At 45.2% G+C, this 17,853-nt stretch overlaps 1 long non-coding RNA gene and 2 pseudogenes across 2 annotated transcripts; 2 read left to right on the top strand and 1 right to left on the bottom strand.

Moving 5' to 3' along the window:
- The first annotated feature begins 6,315 nt into the window (after positions 1 to 6,315).
- LOC101724241 (mRNA decay activator protein ZFP36 pseudogene) lies at positions 6,316 to 8,228 on the top strand (annotated as a pseudogene).
- Positions 8,229 to 8,658: 430 nt separating this feature from the next.
- LOC101700697 (polyunsaturated fatty acid (12S)/(13S)-lipoxygenase, epidermal-type-like) lies at positions 8,659 to 15,322 on the bottom strand (annotated as a pseudogene). Its single transcript, XR_015443216.1, has 13 exons — positions 14,984 to 15,322; positions 14,467 to 14,668; positions 14,199 to 14,283; positions 14,001 to 14,120; positions 13,798 to 13,907; positions 13,493 to 13,652; positions 12,556 to 12,700; positions 12,256 to 12,464; positions 10,716 to 10,802; positions 10,351 to 10,520; positions 10,136 to 10,258; positions 9,591 to 9,690; positions 8,659 to 9,483 (listed from the first exon to the last, which is right to left on the bottom strand). The product of XR_015443216.1 is annotated as a polyunsaturated fatty acid (12S)/(13S)-lipoxygenase, epidermal-type-like (transcript).
- On the top strand, positions 14,024 to 16,659 carry LOC147823893 (uncharacterized). The gene is made up of 2 exons (XR_015443217.1): positions 14,024 to 14,146; positions 16,341 to 16,659. It is a non-coding gene; the product is annotated as an uncharacterized LOC147823893 (long non-coding RNA).
- Positions 16,660 to 17,853: the final 1,194 nt, after the last annotated feature.

Raw genomic sequence — 17,853 nt, 5'->3', positions numbered from 1 at the left:
GGAGGTTTATAGACACACATGTTCCCTTTAGCTCTGTTATAGGTGTGAAGAGTCATAAAACTATTGAATGTACAACCACACGAGCTTCTGAGTCAATTATAAATTCACAACCATTGAAAATGCTCAAGGTTCAACTAAGCCATGTCCCTAGGCCTCCACGAAATGACAGATGACTTATGGCCCAGCACAATCCCCACCCAGTGGTTGAGAAACACAGGCCTGCACAGGAAGGTGAGAACAGGAAGGAGAACTACCCCAGGAAGGCCACCCTTCCTGGGGAGGGCAACTGTGTCTTTTTTCCATTCTTTATTCATATTAAATTCCTTTTATAGTGGCACCTCGATTCACAAACTAGTTTCTTCCCATGACTCTGGTCACAAACTGAATTGGTCATGAACCAAATCAAATTCAATGGTTAGGTTCAACAGTGACCTTGTAGGAAAATCTGATTCAGTTCAGGACCAATTTGGTTTGGACCAGAATCGTGGAAAGAATTAAGTTGATGAACCAAGGTACCACTGTATTCTCATGATAAATATTTCTATATATTGTTATAGCAAATATTCCTTCTCTTACAATCATTTCATTTAAGGATAAAAAGTGGCTATTTTATAGGTAATATAGGTAAATGAATATGAATGATTTAACATTGATCTATATATAATTAAAATTTTCACAGTATAAACTTCTTCATTCGTCACTGAATGAACTCATAATAGTTTTTCCACATCTGAACCTCTAGAGGTCCTCTTCATCAATTGTTGGGCAAGTCTCCCAGGCTCTGTCTGTCTCTGCCTCTTTGCTTCTATTTGTCCCATGTTCTCACTCACGGATTCCTGCATATCTATGTGAGTATGGAGATTGATGCCAGACATATTCCATTTGGAAATCCGAGATCCTCCACACAAGCATCCTTCACACATCTCTGTATGTTTTTCATGATCAAATTCCTTGCTGCTTCCCTGTGGGCCCAAAGAGCCCCCACCTCATTATCCCCATGCATTCTCATGCTCGTGTTACCCACACTGATCCATCACAACACCCTCTGTAGATATTACTTCCATTAGTCCTTCGAACAATAGTCTGGAAAAGAAATCTTGAAAAGTTGTGCAGCTCTCTGCATGAGATGTTCGGAGCCATTCTACATAATTTTGAGGAAAAATCATTTCACATTTAAATTATTATTATGGTTGTCAAGGCCTTGATGGTCTCATAATGTTGTGATGCTCAAGGGCAAGATGACATCAGCATAAGATCCTTGTGAACTCAGGATTATTGCAGCCCTCTGATATTATATCTGATTTTCCCTCAGATTATAAGATCCTTGTGAGGGGCCGGGGATTTAGCTCAGTTGTTCTGCTGCCTGCCTTGCAAGCGCAAAGTCCTAAGTTCGATCCCTGGTACCAAAAAAAAAAAAGGTCCTTGTGAATTTAGGATTATCATCGACCTATGAGTCATCTGATACTCCCTATGAACCAACCCAATAAATAGTGGCAAGATCGGAATGTCTTGGTCCTTGCCCGCTCTGAGGCACTGACCTTCCAGCCCCTCCCCCCCATACTTGAAATAATGCAAGTCTCTATTGTTTTTTTCTTTAGTCCTCTCCGTTCCCTTTTCTAGGCAGTCAGAGGATTGATCAACCTCCAATATTTGGTGCCCAATGTGGGGCAAGTAGGCCTGAAAGGAAAGTTCCACTTGAGTAGAGGAAAGGACACATGGAGTGTTAGGCGAGAGAGGACTCCAAAGGCAAATTCAGAAGGCACCCAGAGCAAAGGAGAAAGGTAAAGCACGAAAGAAAGTTTCTGTAGTGTGATAATGGGGAAGAATCAGTCTAGAGAGCAGAAAAATTATATCCATCTCTTGCATAGGCTGCTTAAACAGGCCAGAGCTTGAGTTAGTACTCACACCTTAACTAAAATGGTGCATGAAATTATCAGGGTCAATCCGTGGTTCCCACAAGCTGGAACCTTAAATTTAGCAGACTGGATAGGATTGGTGAAAATTTAAAAAGAGGTCATGGCAGAGGTGAAACAATATCACCAGAAACATTCTCCTCTTGGGGACTAGTAAGATCTATTTTAAGACCCTTAAACATCATGTCATCTAGAGCACCAATGTTACAGCAAATAGGGGAGGATAATAATAGAGAAGAAGACAAATCATATAAAAAAGGGAGCACAAAATTACAACATGAAGAAGGATTTATACATGAAAAGGTAAAAACTCCAAGTGGTCCTTCTATAATGAGAGAAGAACTAATAGCGGATATGGCTGATGGAGATATTGCAGGGCTGGCACCTTCAGCCCATATAGGTCAGAAAAGTTCCACGCTTTGCAAGTCTAGCTATCAGGCACCCATTCAAGCAGTGGCAAGGCAGAGAGAAATTCTTAAACCTTACTGTTTTCCAATAATCTATAGGCTTGACCCAACTGATCAAAATCAGCAAATAGTAGAACATCAAGCTTTTGACTTTAAGTTGTTAAAGGAATTAAAATGGAGTGTAATTAATAATGGAGCCCAAGGGCCACTTATTTTAAGAATCTTAGATTTTATTGTGAAGAATTATTTCTTAAAACCTAAGGATCTGAGACATCTTACCTGCTCCTGTCTGTCTCCTAGTCAATTCTTACATTTTAATGTTCAATTACAAGAATAAGATGTGGATCAGGCTGACAGAAAAAGACAGGGTGATAGGGCTAAAATAACTTTGGAAATGTTATTGGGAATAAGACAGTTTGCAGACATAGCCCAATAATCGCAGTATACCACTGAGACTTTTTAACAATTGTACATAATAATGAAAAGAGCTTGCCTTACTGTGCGTGAGGATGTCCAGTCTTTTCTTAATATCTTACAAGGGCTGAGAGAACCCTATATATAGTTCATGGCCCAACTACAGGAAGTTGTATACAGACAAATTCCTCATGCTCAAGCAGCCAACATACTTATTCTTCAACTTGCTTATGACAATGCTAACCACATCTGTAAACAGGTTCTGGCCACTGTGACAGTCTCTAAAGATTTAAACAGTTACATTAAGGCTTGTTAGGATATCAGTTCAGAAACTCAGAAGGGGTCTGTGTTAGCTCAAGCTATGCTGGCTCTTACTAAACAAGGTAATAATATCAATGATAAAAATGTTCAATGTTTTAATTGTGGTAAAATAGGACATCTTCACCCACAATGTAGGTCTGCAAGCCAAGGTAATAACTCTAACATCTTTGGAACTTCCACTAACCTTAATCAGGGAAATAATGGGGCCAAAGCAGGTCCTTATCCAAGATGTTAAAGGGATAATCATTGGGCTAAACATTGTCAGTCTAAATACCACAGAGATGGAACTCCCCTCTTGAGAAACAGAAAGGGGGCTCAACCCCAGGCCCCCCAAATACTAGGGGTAATCCCAGAGAGGAATCAGGCCTTCAATCAGACTTCCAGTCAAAATCTCAGTCAGATTTATTCAGTCCAAGCCCTACAACAGGCTTAGATTCCTGGAGGAACATTGACTCCCTCACTCGAGGAACTTCAAGAAGCGCAGTACCAAATCTACCAGCCACTCAAAAGGTGAATCTCATTGTGGCAGGACAAGCCAGTTGCTGTTCCCAATGGGATTTGGGGACCTCCTCCTAAATACGCTATTGGACTAGTTATGCGAAAAGCCTCTTTGAATTTAAAAGGTCTTCCTGTTATACCCAGTATTATTGATAGAGATCACGTGAATGAGATTCAGGTCTTTATACAAACAATGGATATTTGGGTAATTGAGTCTGGAGAATATATTGCTCAGTTGATATTATTACCAGCACCCCCATCTGGTGACACCAATTTTAGACAGGGCCCACAATTAGGATGAAAAATTGGAGAAACTTCAAAAAGAGAAATTTATTTTACACAAGGGCTGACAGAGGGGCAACCCATGTGTTCCATTAAGATCAATGGAAAAACCTTTCAAGGCCTATTAGATACAGGCGTTGATGTATTGATAATCTCCACTAGTAAATGCCCTGCCCCCTGGGCCACTAAGCCAGCTTCAGCATGATCGGTGGGACTCGGGTGACCACAACAAACTGAGCCTCCTTTAACATATTAGGGGCCTGAGGGTCAGATTGGTTTGTTTCTTCCCTGTGTAGCCTCTATTCCAGTAAACTTGTGGGGAAGAGATTTATAAAAATAATAGAATATTAAATTAACTACTGAATCCCCCTCAGTTACCAAAAAATTATGAGTAAGATGGGATATATACCAGGTATAGGACTGGGAAAAAATGCTCAAGGAAACTCCCAGCCCTTAGATGTTAAAATTAAGTTAGACCGTGCTGGAATCGGATATCAAACTCCTTTTTTAGTGGCGGCCATTGATGTTTCTCCCCCTAAAAGTGCATTACCTTTACAATGGAAAACAGAAAATCCTATTTGGGTTGATCAATGGCCTCTTAAATAAGAGAAGCTTACTCAATTACATATGCTTATAAAAGAACAAGTTCAATTAGAACATCTAGAGCTTTCTGTGAGCCCTTGGAATACTCCTATATTTGTGATTCCAAAGAAGTCTGGTAAATGGAGATTAATTCAAGATTTAAGAACAATCAATGCAAATTTACAACCAATGGGTGCCCTCTAGCTGGGGCTACCATACCCTTGGGACTGGCACTTAATTGTGATTGATCTTAAAGACTGTTTTTTTACAATCCCACTATACCCATTAGATAGACAAAAATTTGCTTTTTCAGTGCCTAGTATTAATTTCAAAGAATGTATGTGTGTTGTTTTTTTTTTTTTTTGGTACCGGGGATCGAACTCGGGACCTTGCGCTTGCGAGGCAGGGACTGGAACCACTGGGCTAAATCCCCGGCCCGAATTTCAAAGAATGTATGCAGAGATATCAATGGAGAGTCTTGCCACAAAATATGAAGAACAGTCCAACTTTGTGCCAATATTTTGTAGGATAAGCATTACAGAATGCCAGAGATACATACCTAATATAGTCCATTACATGGATGACATACTCTTGGCTAACAGCTCTAATTCTTGTTTATGTGACTTTTTTGCTCTAACAAAAAAGGATCTTAAACAGATTGGCTTGTGTATAGCTCCAGACAATGTTCAGCTTTGTAGCCCTTATTATTATTTGGGAAACTTATTAACTGAAAGAACTGTTAAGCCTCAAAAAATTAAGATCAGAAGGAATCAATTGCTCACCTTGAATGATTTCCAGAAACTTTTAGGTGATATCAACTGGATCTGCCCTAAACTAGGGATAGCTACTTATCAATTAAAACATATTTATAAAACCCTGCAAGGTGAACCTCAGATTGCCTCTCCATGCACCTTGAGCATGGAGGCTCGTAGAATTAATGTTGTACTAATGCCATGTGTATTGTGTTAACCTCCAATACCCTCTTATCCTCTATGTACTCAACACTCCACATTCTCCTACAGGATTGTTAGGTCAATTCTATGATAATCAATTATTCCCCGTAGAATGGCTTTATCTTCCTAATCTAAGGTTGAAACACAATTATATACGGAACAAATAACTAAAATTATAATAAATGGAAAAATCCACTCTACTCAGCCTTTTGCTGCCAATCCCTCTGTAATAGTTTTACTCATAGGCATGAGTCAGAATGCTATATTATTACAACAAGCTATATATTGGCAAGTGGCTTTTGCAGACTTCATTAGACAGATTGATAATCACTTTCCTAATGATCCTCTTCTCCAGTTCTTTCTTAAACATCCTTGTAGTCTACCTAGAATAACCCAGTTAGAGCCCATTTCTAATGCACCTTTATACACAGATGGCTCCTCTAAAGGAAAAGCAGCCATATGGAGTCCAGATTTTCGGCATGTCATTCTAATCCCTACCCTTTCAGTGCAGCAATCCGAAATAACTGCTAATTTGTTTTTTTTTAGAGATGACACAAAAAACTTCTATAAATATTATCAGTGACTCGGGTATGCAGTATTTCTCACACAAAGGCTCAAGAGTGCCACTTTTCAAGCCAAAAAACTGAAACTAAAAATTCCATTTGGTCCAGCTATTCCCCTCCTAGGTGTCTTCCCCAAAGAGTTCAAGACACCATATTACAGTGATAGATGCACACTTGTGTTTATAGCGGCACAATTCATAATACCTAAATCTTGGAGATGTCCTATATGTCCATCAACAAATGAATGGATAAAGAAAAGGTGGTATTTACACATGTATAGATACATGTATATACAGCATAAATAAATTGAATGTGTAAGATTCTTTTTAAAAAAATCAAAATGTTTTAATCTGTCCCTTCTTTTCTATTCCTAGACCTTTACTGGCCTAACTATTGTTGCTGTGACCACAGTACTGGGCTTTCCTCCTACCAACTGGAACTTCATTTTGTCATATTTTGGTCATAATTCACTTCTGTCTTAATTTCTCCTGTCCTTATTTCCTCAAATATTAGATGAGGATAGACTCCAACAACATGGGGATGTTGTGGTGATAAGACCGTATATTTAAAACTCCTACCATAGTGCCTGACCCACTCATGCTGCAGTGTCTAGGACTGTGGACGAGACTATATATATTAATGGTAGTAAGAGAAGGCAGAAATGAAGGAGAAAGTTTATCAAGAGTCCTAGGAGAGCTCTACTTCAGCGCTCTGACTTTCGGCCCACTCTTCCTGGCCACCTGTGCCACCATGGATCTCACTGCCATCTATGAGAGCCTCCTGTTGCTGAACCCTGACTTGTCATCTGACCACTGAGAAACTGCGTCTTTGGAAATCTGGAGCCTGAAATCACCTGACTCTGGCCCCTCTGGGGTCACCTCCCACCTGCCTGGCCGCTCCACCAGCCTGGCAGAGGGCCATAGCTGTGCCTGGGTACCCCCAGCCCCTGGCTTCGCACCCCTGGCTCCCCGCCCAGGCCCTGAGCTGTCACCCTCACCCACGTCACCTACTATGACCCCTACTACCTCCTCTCGCTACAAGACTGAGCTCTGGTGGACTGTTTCCAAGAGTGGGCGCTGCTGCTACAGGGCGAAGTGCCAGTTTGCCCACGGCAGGGGTGAGCTGTGGCAGGCCAGTCGCCATCCCAAGTACAAGACGTAACTCTGCCACAAGTTCTACCTCCAGGGCCGCTGCCCCTGTGGCTCACGCTGTCACTTCATCCACAACCCCAGTGAGGACCAGGCTGTCCTTGGCCACCCTCCACGCGTGCTACACCAGAGCATCAGCTTCTCTGGCCTGTCCTCAGGCTGCCGAACCTCACCGACACCACCAAGACTGACAGGCCCTTCTTGGTCCTCATGTTCCTTTTTGCCCTCCAGCTCCCCACCACCACGTGCAGCTGACTTTCTACTTTCACCCTCTGCCTTCTCTGCTGCCCCTGGGACCCTCATGGTGCAGAAGGAACCCACCCCAGCCTGCTGCCCCTCTTGCTCAAGGGCCACTCCGGGCAGCATCTGGGGGCTGGCTCGAAGGCCCTCTGCACACTCCCTGGGATCTGATCCTGATGAATATGCCAGCAGTGGCAGCAGCCTGGAGGGATCCGACTCACCTGTCTTTGAAGCTGGGGTCTTTATACCCCAGCCCCCTTCAGCCCCTAGGCAGCTCCCCATCTTCAATCACCCACTTAGAGCAGATCAGCTGGATCTCAAGGGGGAGACACTTGTTGGGACCCTGGGGACTCCCGATGTAATCAGGTGGCCCTCCCCCCACATTCCAAAATGCATTAACCTGGGCCTGGGATTTAGCTCAGTGGTTTCGCCGCCTGCTGCGCAAGCACAAGGACCAGAGTTCAATCCCTGGTACCAAAAAATAAAATAAAATAAAATAAATAAATAAATAAAACAAAATGCATTAACCCACTCCCCTGATGCCACACCAGGGCAGGCCCCCAGTGTGCAAGGCCAGTCAGTGCTCACAGTGTGGGGGTGGGGTGTTTCCTGAGCTTCTTAAAATGTAGCATATTTGAGGGGGTCGGTGAGCTCTGGCCCCTGTCCAACCCTGTCTCCTGGAATCTTACATGCTGTGAATAGTAGGGCCTTCCCAGGTTTTCCTAGACCTGAGTTTCCAGTGTCTGGTGATTGGAGCCTCCCCTGAGGGAGAATCCTGGCTCTCAAATTTCCCTCCACAAGCAAGTGGACAAAGCTATTGCCAAGTCCCAACCCCCAAACGGTGGGCCCTTTATTCATGACTTTATTTATTCTAATAAGATTTTATAGTATTTATATATATTAAGTCATCTACTTCCACTGTATTTTTCTTCTTCCTTTTTGTAATATTAGAAATGATAGTATAATTATTGTAAGTTACTATAATATATTAATATAGATTGTTACCTCAAAAATTATTTTTGTTTGTAAAACTTTCAAATAAACAGAATCTGTGTGTAGAAAAAAAGAAGAGTTCTGGGAATGGGCTGAGATGAAGAGTAAAATATAGGTGGAGAAAGGTTGTGGCAGATGGATGACAAGGCTGGGAAGTCACACAAGAGACAGTATTGCAGGTAGCACTAAGGACACTTTGGCTGAGCATTCTTAGAAGCATCAAGCCAAAAACCATTGTCACAAGCCAGATCCCTCTGCCTCATTGGGCTCAATCAAACAGAATTGTCATTTGGCTTCAGGAGGCTTTAGGAAACATTTGAAGGAAATATTGGTTAGTACAAAAAATTTTTCTTCTAGGAAAACATGTTTCTTTTATTCCTTGAAATTCAAATAAGGAAGCAAGAAACAAACTAAAGCCTTTTCTCTCATTTTTCTTCACCACATAGAATCAACTTTATTACTTCATCAGATCTTTTTATGTCTGTATAAACCAACATCCTTTGAGAAATAGAAGGGGGTAAGAGAGGTCAAAAGCTAAGGAAGCACAGGACTGGATGGACATTAAGACAGGATGACTATGAAAGATTCCAGGTCCCAATATGCAATAGGAGCAATAATTGTGTAGTCCTCAGAGTTTTGTGATGGACAACTCTGGACACCCCAACTGCACAGCTTTGGGTGCAGTCTATCCACCAGAGGTGGGCAAGGAGGACAAGAGTACTTGAGAGCATGTAGAGACAGTGAGCTTTGGGGTTGAGAGGGCAAGTTTCTCAGATGGGCACACTGTTTCCCACCTTGCTGGGTTGAAGGTACTCATAGGGCAGGTCCAGGTGTGCATTCCGGACCTCAATCTCCTTGTCCATGGCAGCCAGCTCCTCCTGGAATTGCTTCAGCACAGCCTGGGGTGGGGGCAAGATAGCTCAGAACTGGGCTTCTCGGCCAAGAACACCACCCCTCCTTCAAGCTGCCCCCCTCCCTCCGTGACCTAGGCATCTCCTAACCAAGACAGGTTGGTGTCTGCCAAGGAACTTGATGACAGTCTTCTGCATACGGGCTTGTTGGAGATTAGGCAGTGAGTCCACTATGTCCTTCTCTGTCACATCCTTGGAGGTGGGTAGGGGTTTCCACATGGTGCATGGGCCATTAGGGATCCAGGAGTACCAGTCCAACTGCAGGTAGGACAGCCACACAGAAGCTCAAGTTAGTAGCCCAGACATCTGGACACACTCTCCCCACCCCATCTTCTACATCCCAGGAGCCAGGGAACATAGGTTACCTGGCCAAGGTGGGTAGAAGCATGCTGACCAGTACACATGAAGATACACATGGTAACAAAGTGACAGAGTTGAGCCCGGGACTCTAACCACAGAGGTAACCTGGGTGAAATAAGGAGAGTGAGAAAACCTGAGACCAGGATGGGAGGTGGATCTAGACCAGGGGAAGCTATCTGGGGATACATAAAAGAACTTGGTGTGGTCCCGGTCTCCAGATTCTATCATTCACACATAGTGAGCACTCAAGCATTCATGCACTTGGGAGCCATAGGGAGAGGACAGGAACAAGTAAGGGAAAATAACTAATAGAAAGCATGCATCTGATTCCAGAGAAGCTCATAGTGTGTGAGGAGGGAGAACACTGTATGAGAAGACAAAAAAGGAGAGGAGCTAGAGAGATCAGGATTGATTGGTAGGATTTTGTAAGCCCTGGAGGATCAAACAATGCTCAGCATTTCCAGAGTGTCCTATGATGTAGGAGAGGAGGATTGCTGACAGCTGGTGGGTGCTGAGACAAGGTAAGGGGCGGGGGGGATCCCTGCTTTACCCTCGGTCCTGGGCCTCTGGCAGTCCAGTCTCAGTGATTTCTCTACACCACAGCTGCAGCTCTGGATCATGCTGCACAGCTTCATCACTCTGGTAGAAAACCCAACCATCCCATTCACATTACCTGTTCCCAAGCGAAGAAGAAGCTCAGTCTCAGGCAGCCAGTGCAGGACCTACAGCGTCCCCTCATTCTCTCCCTCTCTGTGGCACCCTTACCGACTGATGATTCCCCACAGCCTGAGGGCATCTTGGCCATAGAGAGAAGATGTTACATCCAAGAGCCCAGGGTCAGCCAGGTCATGAGGAGGACAGAAGGAATGATAAGTCAAATAAGCTGTGGCTCTCTGCAGAATGTCAACATGGCCTCCACTACCTGTACTCACCACCTGAAAACAAACTAGAGTTAGTCAACCCAGGTAAAAGTGAGAGAGTAGAACCAGGAGGTTATTCAGTTGTGGGGTAGATCATGGAGAGGCCTTTGGAAGAAGAAACAGACTTTGGGGAGGACTGGGTAAGGGAAACCCCTTTGGAATTCTTCTAACTTTGAACCTTCCTCCCTGTTCACCCATCCCTTTCCATACCAGATCGAAAATTCCATATTCAGAGACAAGACTACTCTGGGCCAAGGTGTTGATCTCCATGGTGTAGTGAAAGTGGGGGATCAGGAGCTGATCGTGAGGAAAAGAAATGGAACACAAATAAGAGATCCCAGAATCCAAAATGGAAGGATAAAGTAAAGGAACTGCCATTTAAGGAAAAGGGAGAGGGTGAGTCTTGGTGAGGGGTAAGATTGGGAAGACAGAATTGGAAAGATATTTCCTCAAGGCCCTCCAAGATCTAAGTTTTAGGAGTTCACTTATTTGCATAGTCTCATACTCTTTGTCAGAATTATAGTAATTCCTGATTTCACATCACAAAATCTAGCAGGCTATCAACACCTGAGCCCACCCCCTTTTGTCTTCCCCAGCACTTCATTCCACCCCCTCCACCATATACACATGCTCACATTGGATGCCCTATATAAGAAAACCTTCCTTGACTCATTCCTCTTTAGCAGCCTGCTTATCTCTCAATTGTCCTTTTCAAAAAGTCTTCAGAGGCACCTGTGTGGTCTCTACCTCCTCACTGCTCAGATCCTGTTCCGCCACACCAAGCAGGCTTCCAGTGCCTCCACTTTCTTCAGATAGAACTGGCCAGTGTATTCACCAATGACTTCCATACTGACAAATACAGACAGCCCTTCTCTGTTACTGTGCGACACCAATCCTCAGCATTTGAGACAGATAACCATGCCTGCTCTTGAAATACTTTCTTCTCCTGGCTGCCATGACTCACACTTTTTTGTTTCCCCTCACCTCAATGGGTGTCCCTTCTCTTGTTCCTTTTCTCATCCACTTTCTCTGCTCAATTTCTAAAGGTCAGAGCACCCTACAGTTACATGCAGGGCCAAATGTTTTGCTATGTCTACAAAGCCTAGAAAATTTTATTTAGTACAATGGCTTTAGATAGTTCTATTTCCTGATGACTCTAAAATCAGTGCTGACCACCTCCAGGAATTTCAGGCCCAGATATCCAGCTGCTCTCCTGACATTTCCAAATGGATTTCTGTAGGCACTGGAAGCTCCACATGGTCCAAACCGAACTCTTGCTTCTTCTCCCCACTAAGTAATATGATTCTCGCTCATCTTTTCTCACCTCCCTTCCTTCCTACCCAACATTCCAATCACTGTCACCCTACACTTCAATCACATCTTACACTCACCCTTAACCACACCCCCTTTCATTCCTTACCTCTAATATTTCTCTGACTGGAATGTAACTACCCCTCACTATCCACCTGACAACTTCCTCAGTCCAAATTTCAACTCCTTTGTAAAACCTCTTCTCTTTCATCAGCTCTTAGTAAATGTGTGCTTGGGTGATTCCATAGTGTGCTCTTGCATGACTGTGTGTGTGTGTGTGTGTGTGTGTGTGTGTACGCGCACGCATGTCCATATAAACGAAGCCACTGCCAACCTAATCTAATATACTACAATGTTAGATGCAAGGTAGACGCCTTCAGAGGCTAGGAGTGTGACAGGAAAGGTAGTCAGATGCCAAATGACAGAGATTCAGAAATACCTTGCAGATAGGATGCAGGCTGGGCAAGCTCCTCATTGTGGGCACAGAAGTAACCTCAGCAACAGATGTCCCCTTAGCAGATGTGACTGTAACTGGTGCACCTGGAAATCAGAGCTACGGACCCATATTTTGGCAAGGAGCCAGGCCATGGGAGGATCTGAAGGCAGGAAGAGCAGAGGTGGAGGGCTTCCGTGCTGAGGTGGCTGGAGCTACAAAAGAGACAATGGGAGCTGAAGACATGTGTGTCCAAGTCCCCAAAGGAGAGCAATACATAGGGAAAAAATAACTGGGTTCTTTTACCTGAATGACCATGGGTAAAAAGTTTTCCATCTGGCTGTAGCTTCAGCATGACCAAAGGGGCTGCCACATATTGCTGCTGAAAAATGATGACATTCGGCTTAACCCCATCCAGCAGGGAGAAATTGGCTTGAAACAGAGTTCCAGCCTGTAGGGGAAGAAGCAGGGACAAACAAAGATGTTGGAGTCACTTCTGGACCTTCTTTGATTTACCAAAGTGGATCCTTCCTCAACCTCTCAAAGTCTTATTTTAAACACCAATTGTTGGCCCCGGAGCCAAAGCTCTGGATGCAAGGTTTAAGATTCAATATTTTCCACTGGACTTCAAGCTATGGGAGTTGAAGTTTCTGGCTTTCCACCATATACCACCACTCCCAACCAATGCCTTCTCTTATCCCCTCCTCTGCAGCTTTAGCCAAATGTAGCACAAACTATTTCTTTTGTTTCTTCCTGCCCCAAATAAGTCTAGCTCTCCATGACTTTTTTTCAGTCCTTCTGGTGGTTCCTCTCCAGAAGTTTGAGTTCCAAAAGCTGAGGCTGAGACACATTTCACTAGGAAGGAAGAAATGAAGGTGGACAAGAGAGAGGGAGAAGAAAAGGAAATGCAGAGAAGATGGTTTAGATCACAGTTCTCAACTAGAGGTGATTTGAGCCCTCCCCCCAACATTTGGCGATATCTAGAGACACTTTTGGTGTCACAACTGGGGGGATGCTATTGGTATCTAGAAAGTAATAGCCAAGGATCAGTAGTAAAATCCTATACTGCACGGGACAGTACCCTATAACAAAGAATTATCTGGTGCCAAAGTGGAGTGGCTGCCGGTACAGGTAGAGGAGAATATACATGATAGTGGGGTACTTGGAGCAGATAAGGGAAGGAGGAAGAGGAGGGGAAGAGGTGGGAGGATGCCTAGGATGGTGGGCAGAGGGAGCACAGCACCTGGAGCTCTTTCTCCAGCTGGGTCTGCAGGGCTTCCAACCCTGGAGGCAGCAGCAGGCGGGCTGGGAGGCTCTTACAGCACCTCAGAAGCATGGGGTTCGCACCGTTGAGGAACTGGAACCCAAGAGGGTGTCATCCTTCCAGCAATCACAGACCCGCACTGAGGACATCAGGACATGAGTTGGGGACACACTGTGAGCTCTGACCTCTTCATCCCATTGATTTACATCTCCTACTCGCCCTCCCTCTCCTTTCAGACCCCTAGGTTGGAATTCTGTATACAGGTTTTAGGAGATTGTGGTAACTGCCCAGCCAGGGGAGTCTTTCCGCTCTCGAGAATACTTATTAAAAATCCTCCAGTGTTTTCATACAAACTGCAAGATCCAATGTCCCCTTAATAGCCAAATCCTTCAACCTGTACTAAAAAAACCCCAGTGTGCAAAAATATCAAGGAAGATCCCACCTTGCAGCCTAGGAAGAAAGTGTCCGACCGCAACGTGGCTCTTACCCTTTTGCCAGAGAGAAGTTGAAGTCCAAGTCCTTGTCCTCCAGGAACCGCTGGTCCCTAGGAAGGTCCTGCGGCGAACTCCCTGCTATGGGCAGGATTAATCCGTCCTTCAGGGGCCCCACCTGAGGAAGAACACGCAGTGCAGAGTGAGTGGGGCCCCGGGAGTGGGGATCTGTAGGGGTCCAGGCTTTCTCCTCTCACCGGTACACCGTCTTTCTATTCTGCACCTCCTGCTCCCGCTGTGTCTTGAACAGGTTCTGGGGGTCGTCACTCACGCTCCGGGCTGGGGGAGAAGCACAAGGGCTCGCGTCTTCCCTGGACAACCCTCCGGGACCTCTCGGTCGGCCCTCCTCCTCACCCCACCCTCTCACTTCTCCCCTCTCCTTATCTTTCCCATTTAGTGTGTGTCATAGCCTCTCCCCGACCGCTGCTTCCTGCAGCTGCACCCCGTTCCCTAGCGCCCCACCAGTGCCCTCCGGAAGGCAGATAATCGCTTCTCCCTGCACCCAGCGGGAGCAGGGGAAAAAGGCCTCGCCCTGGGTCCCATGGCCCTGAACCGTGACCCACTTGCAGAACCAGTCAGAATCCAGCAGGAGTTTGCGTTTGCGTAGCTTCACCAGCAGAAGGCGCCCCAGGTGCAAAGGGACCTTGATATTCTTCTCGGTCTCCTGCTGGACAGAGCGCAGTTCAGAGACAGGCAGCCGGCTCCGTGAACCTCCGGAGAAGCTTGTCCCTGCGGAACCCTCGGAGCCACCCGGGAGAGACGGGGCCAGCGGGCGGGAAGAGCCTCCTTGGCCCCTAGTCGTGCCCGGAGCCCGGCCGCGCGCCCCAGCTGCCTCTGGTCGACCCCAGTCCTTCCACCCAAGCAGGGTGCTCCTTCCTGCGCTTCCCGCTTTCCTACCAGGCGCTCTCCCGGCCTCATCCCCCACCTGCTCCCTCCCCCACCCCCCCACCCCCACCCCCCGTCCCCGACCCACACTGACTTTGCCTGGCAGCGGCGGCAGCAGCTTCCCGGGGTCCGCCTCCCCGTGCTCGCCCACCAGCCACAGCTGCAGGCGGTTGGGGGAGCCCGCCAAGAGCGACTTCCTGGTGGCGACGTGGACCATGTACTTGCCCATCTTGCCTGGACCTGGCGAGGGATTTGGGAAGTGGGCAGTTAATAAGACCTGAGACCCAGCCCCCGGGCCGCCACACCCAGGCCAGAGTCCTGGTTGTGTGGGTTCCAGGATCCCGGTCGCCCACCCACAGTTTCTTCCCTGGCTCAGAGGCAGAAGTCTAGCTCACACCCTCTCGGTTCGCAGGGTTTCTCTCCAGCATCGCAGAAGGTCCAGCCCACCCTCGCTCACTTGGCATGTGCTCCCTGATACACTGTCACACCCAGCCAGGAGCTGAGCACACTGCCCGCTGATGATGAAAACTAACCCCAGTATTTTTTTGGTGAAAAAATTTAATGAGTTGGCAACAGATAAACTGGTTCAACTGCTAGGCTCATGGGCCATTCTCCCTTTCCCCAACATTGCGACTGGAGAGAGAAGAAAAGGAAACTGAGACCCCCCAAGGATTTTCCAGGCCTGGTGAAACCCAGCTCAGTTCTTTTCCTTGGATCCTGAGAAGTACCCAGGCGCCCTTCCAATAAATCCTCATGTGCTGCTCAAGTTAGCTTGAAGAGGGTTTCTAGAGCAATCAGCTCTGCCACATAGAACCCCTCACCAAATCCTATCAGGAGTGAGTCCAAGTTATTGATGCAGAGAAAGAAGTTGAAGAACCAAGCAGGGACAAGTCTCAAGAGCTGAAGTATAAATATGAACTTCTGTTCCTTTTCTAATAGCTCTTTGCTTAATAATTGATTGGCCTGAGCCCACAATTTTTTGATCATTCTTGTTTAGTAGCATAATCTTATTTCAGTGTTTAAAATTGCTTCCTTTATCAGTCCCACCATAGAGCCCATTCTAAGCTCTTCTCTTTGGCCTCCTCTTCCTGTCCTAGCTCAAGGTACACCTACTTTTGGATCTAGAGGTTTTGTGTAAAGGAGAAGGCTGATCTGCTTCTCATTTGCTTTTTCTTTCTTTCTCTTTTTTATTTTCAGTATTTATTTGTAATGGGTCCAGAAAAGCATAAAAGCTGTACATATTGTGGGGTTACCTGTAATGGTTGATACAATATATACAGTGCATAATATTTAAACAAGGTTAAACATATTTATCTCCTCAAAGATTTATCATTTTTGTGGTTAAAAACTTTCGAAATCCTTTCTTCTAATTTTTGAAATATATTGTCGGGAGCAATGCTACACAATTTTAGGGAAAAATCATTTGGTTAGCCTAGTTCTCTTTCCTACAGCCCAGCTACAGAATTCCGAGACATAACTCCATTTTGGCCTCCAGTCACAACTGAGACCTCAATGATCCGATGATGCTGTGATTCTCCAGGACAAGAAACATCCGGGGAGCTGAAAGCATCCTGGGAGGAACAAACATCTACTCAGGTCCTCATTGTTCTTGGACTGTTACCATCTTGTTTACGCGGATGTACTGAACTCTCTGTAAGTCATTTGTTACATTTGTTTCTCCGGATGTACTGAGTACTGAATAAAAGGTGCCGTAAACTGGGGGCTTTTGTCTTTGCCGCCTAGAGCAGCACTGATCAGACCCAAAGCTCAGCTTCTTCTCAGTCTCATTTTTCTACCTTTCCTGTAATTTGCCTTGTGCTGCCCTGGCTCGAAGGAGACTAGGACTTACTGCAGAGGTTCTAGTAACATCCCCTTTCCCTGTTCCCTACAATATATTGTGGGAAATTGTAGAATTCAGCTATCTAGTTGTAAGAAATGATCACAAGAAGTTTGTTAACTGAGAAAATTAAGTCGTTTCTGGGAAATTCCACAAGTCTGTTTGTTAAAAGAATGCCAGAAAACTTTAAGAGACGTTGTAAAAGTCTCACGGGAGAAAAACAGGTTTTCCTAGTTTATTTACCATTTTCTGGGATCAGAGGACCTCGACCCAATGACTCTATCGGTGTTAAGAGAGATAAGACTCACTATGCACATCTGTGATGTTTATGGTGGGCCGGTGGGCTTGATTTTGGCTAAAGTCGTCCTGCTGTCTTGATACTATCTGATAAGAAGAGGGCTGTGGTGTGCTCTTTGATGTACAGGATTGGTGAAGGGAAACAGGGGACTTGTGAATTCGCCTGTAGCTTTTATGAGTCACTTAAAGTCACTGGTTATCATCAGAGGTTAAAATCAGAAAGACAATAGCCAGAATAACTAAGCTGCTTTCCTACATGTATAAAAGCCTTGCTTCTTCCCTTTGTGATGGTCGAATAGTGCCAGAGGAATTAAACTGCTGTTTGTTCCCCAGGCTGTCTCCTTTTCTTTCTTTGAAAGTCAGTGCTTTCCAGGGTTCCAGGTCTCCCTCTAGAGAGACCACCCACAATATATAGTACATAATCTGCAGTCACCATACTGTGCAATACCCCAGGAGTTCTTCCTCCCATTGAACTGTATCTTAGTGCCCATGGATAACCTTCCCTCATACTTTCTCCAAGGGTATTGGCCCTGGACTCTGGTAATCACCATCCTGCTCTCAGCTTCTATGACAACAACTTTTTTAGATTCCATGTACATGTGAGATCATGCAATACTTGTCTTTCTATAACTGGCTTAATGTAATGTCTTCCAAATGCATCCACGTTGTCACAGGATTTCACTCTTTTTATGGTTGTATAGTATCCCATTGTGCACATGCATTGCATTTTCTTTATCTACTCATCAGCTGATGGACAGGTTGTTCCCATTTCTTGGCTATTTGAATAGTGCTTTGATCAACATATATCCTGAAATTTTATTAGTTCTAAT

This window comes from Heterocephalus glaber, unplaced genomic scaffold (assembly GCF_053883595.1).
Source record: "Heterocephalus glaber isolate CG9 unplaced genomic scaffold, H.glaber_assembly_v1.0 deba00001564, whole genome shotgun sequence".
Lineage (NCBI taxonomy): Eukaryota > Metazoa > Chordata > Mammalia > Rodentia > Bathyergidae > Heterocephalus > Heterocephalus glaber.
The sequence above is the reverse complement of the archived record's forward strand: the minus strand, read 5'-3'. Positions and strand labels throughout refer to the sequence as shown.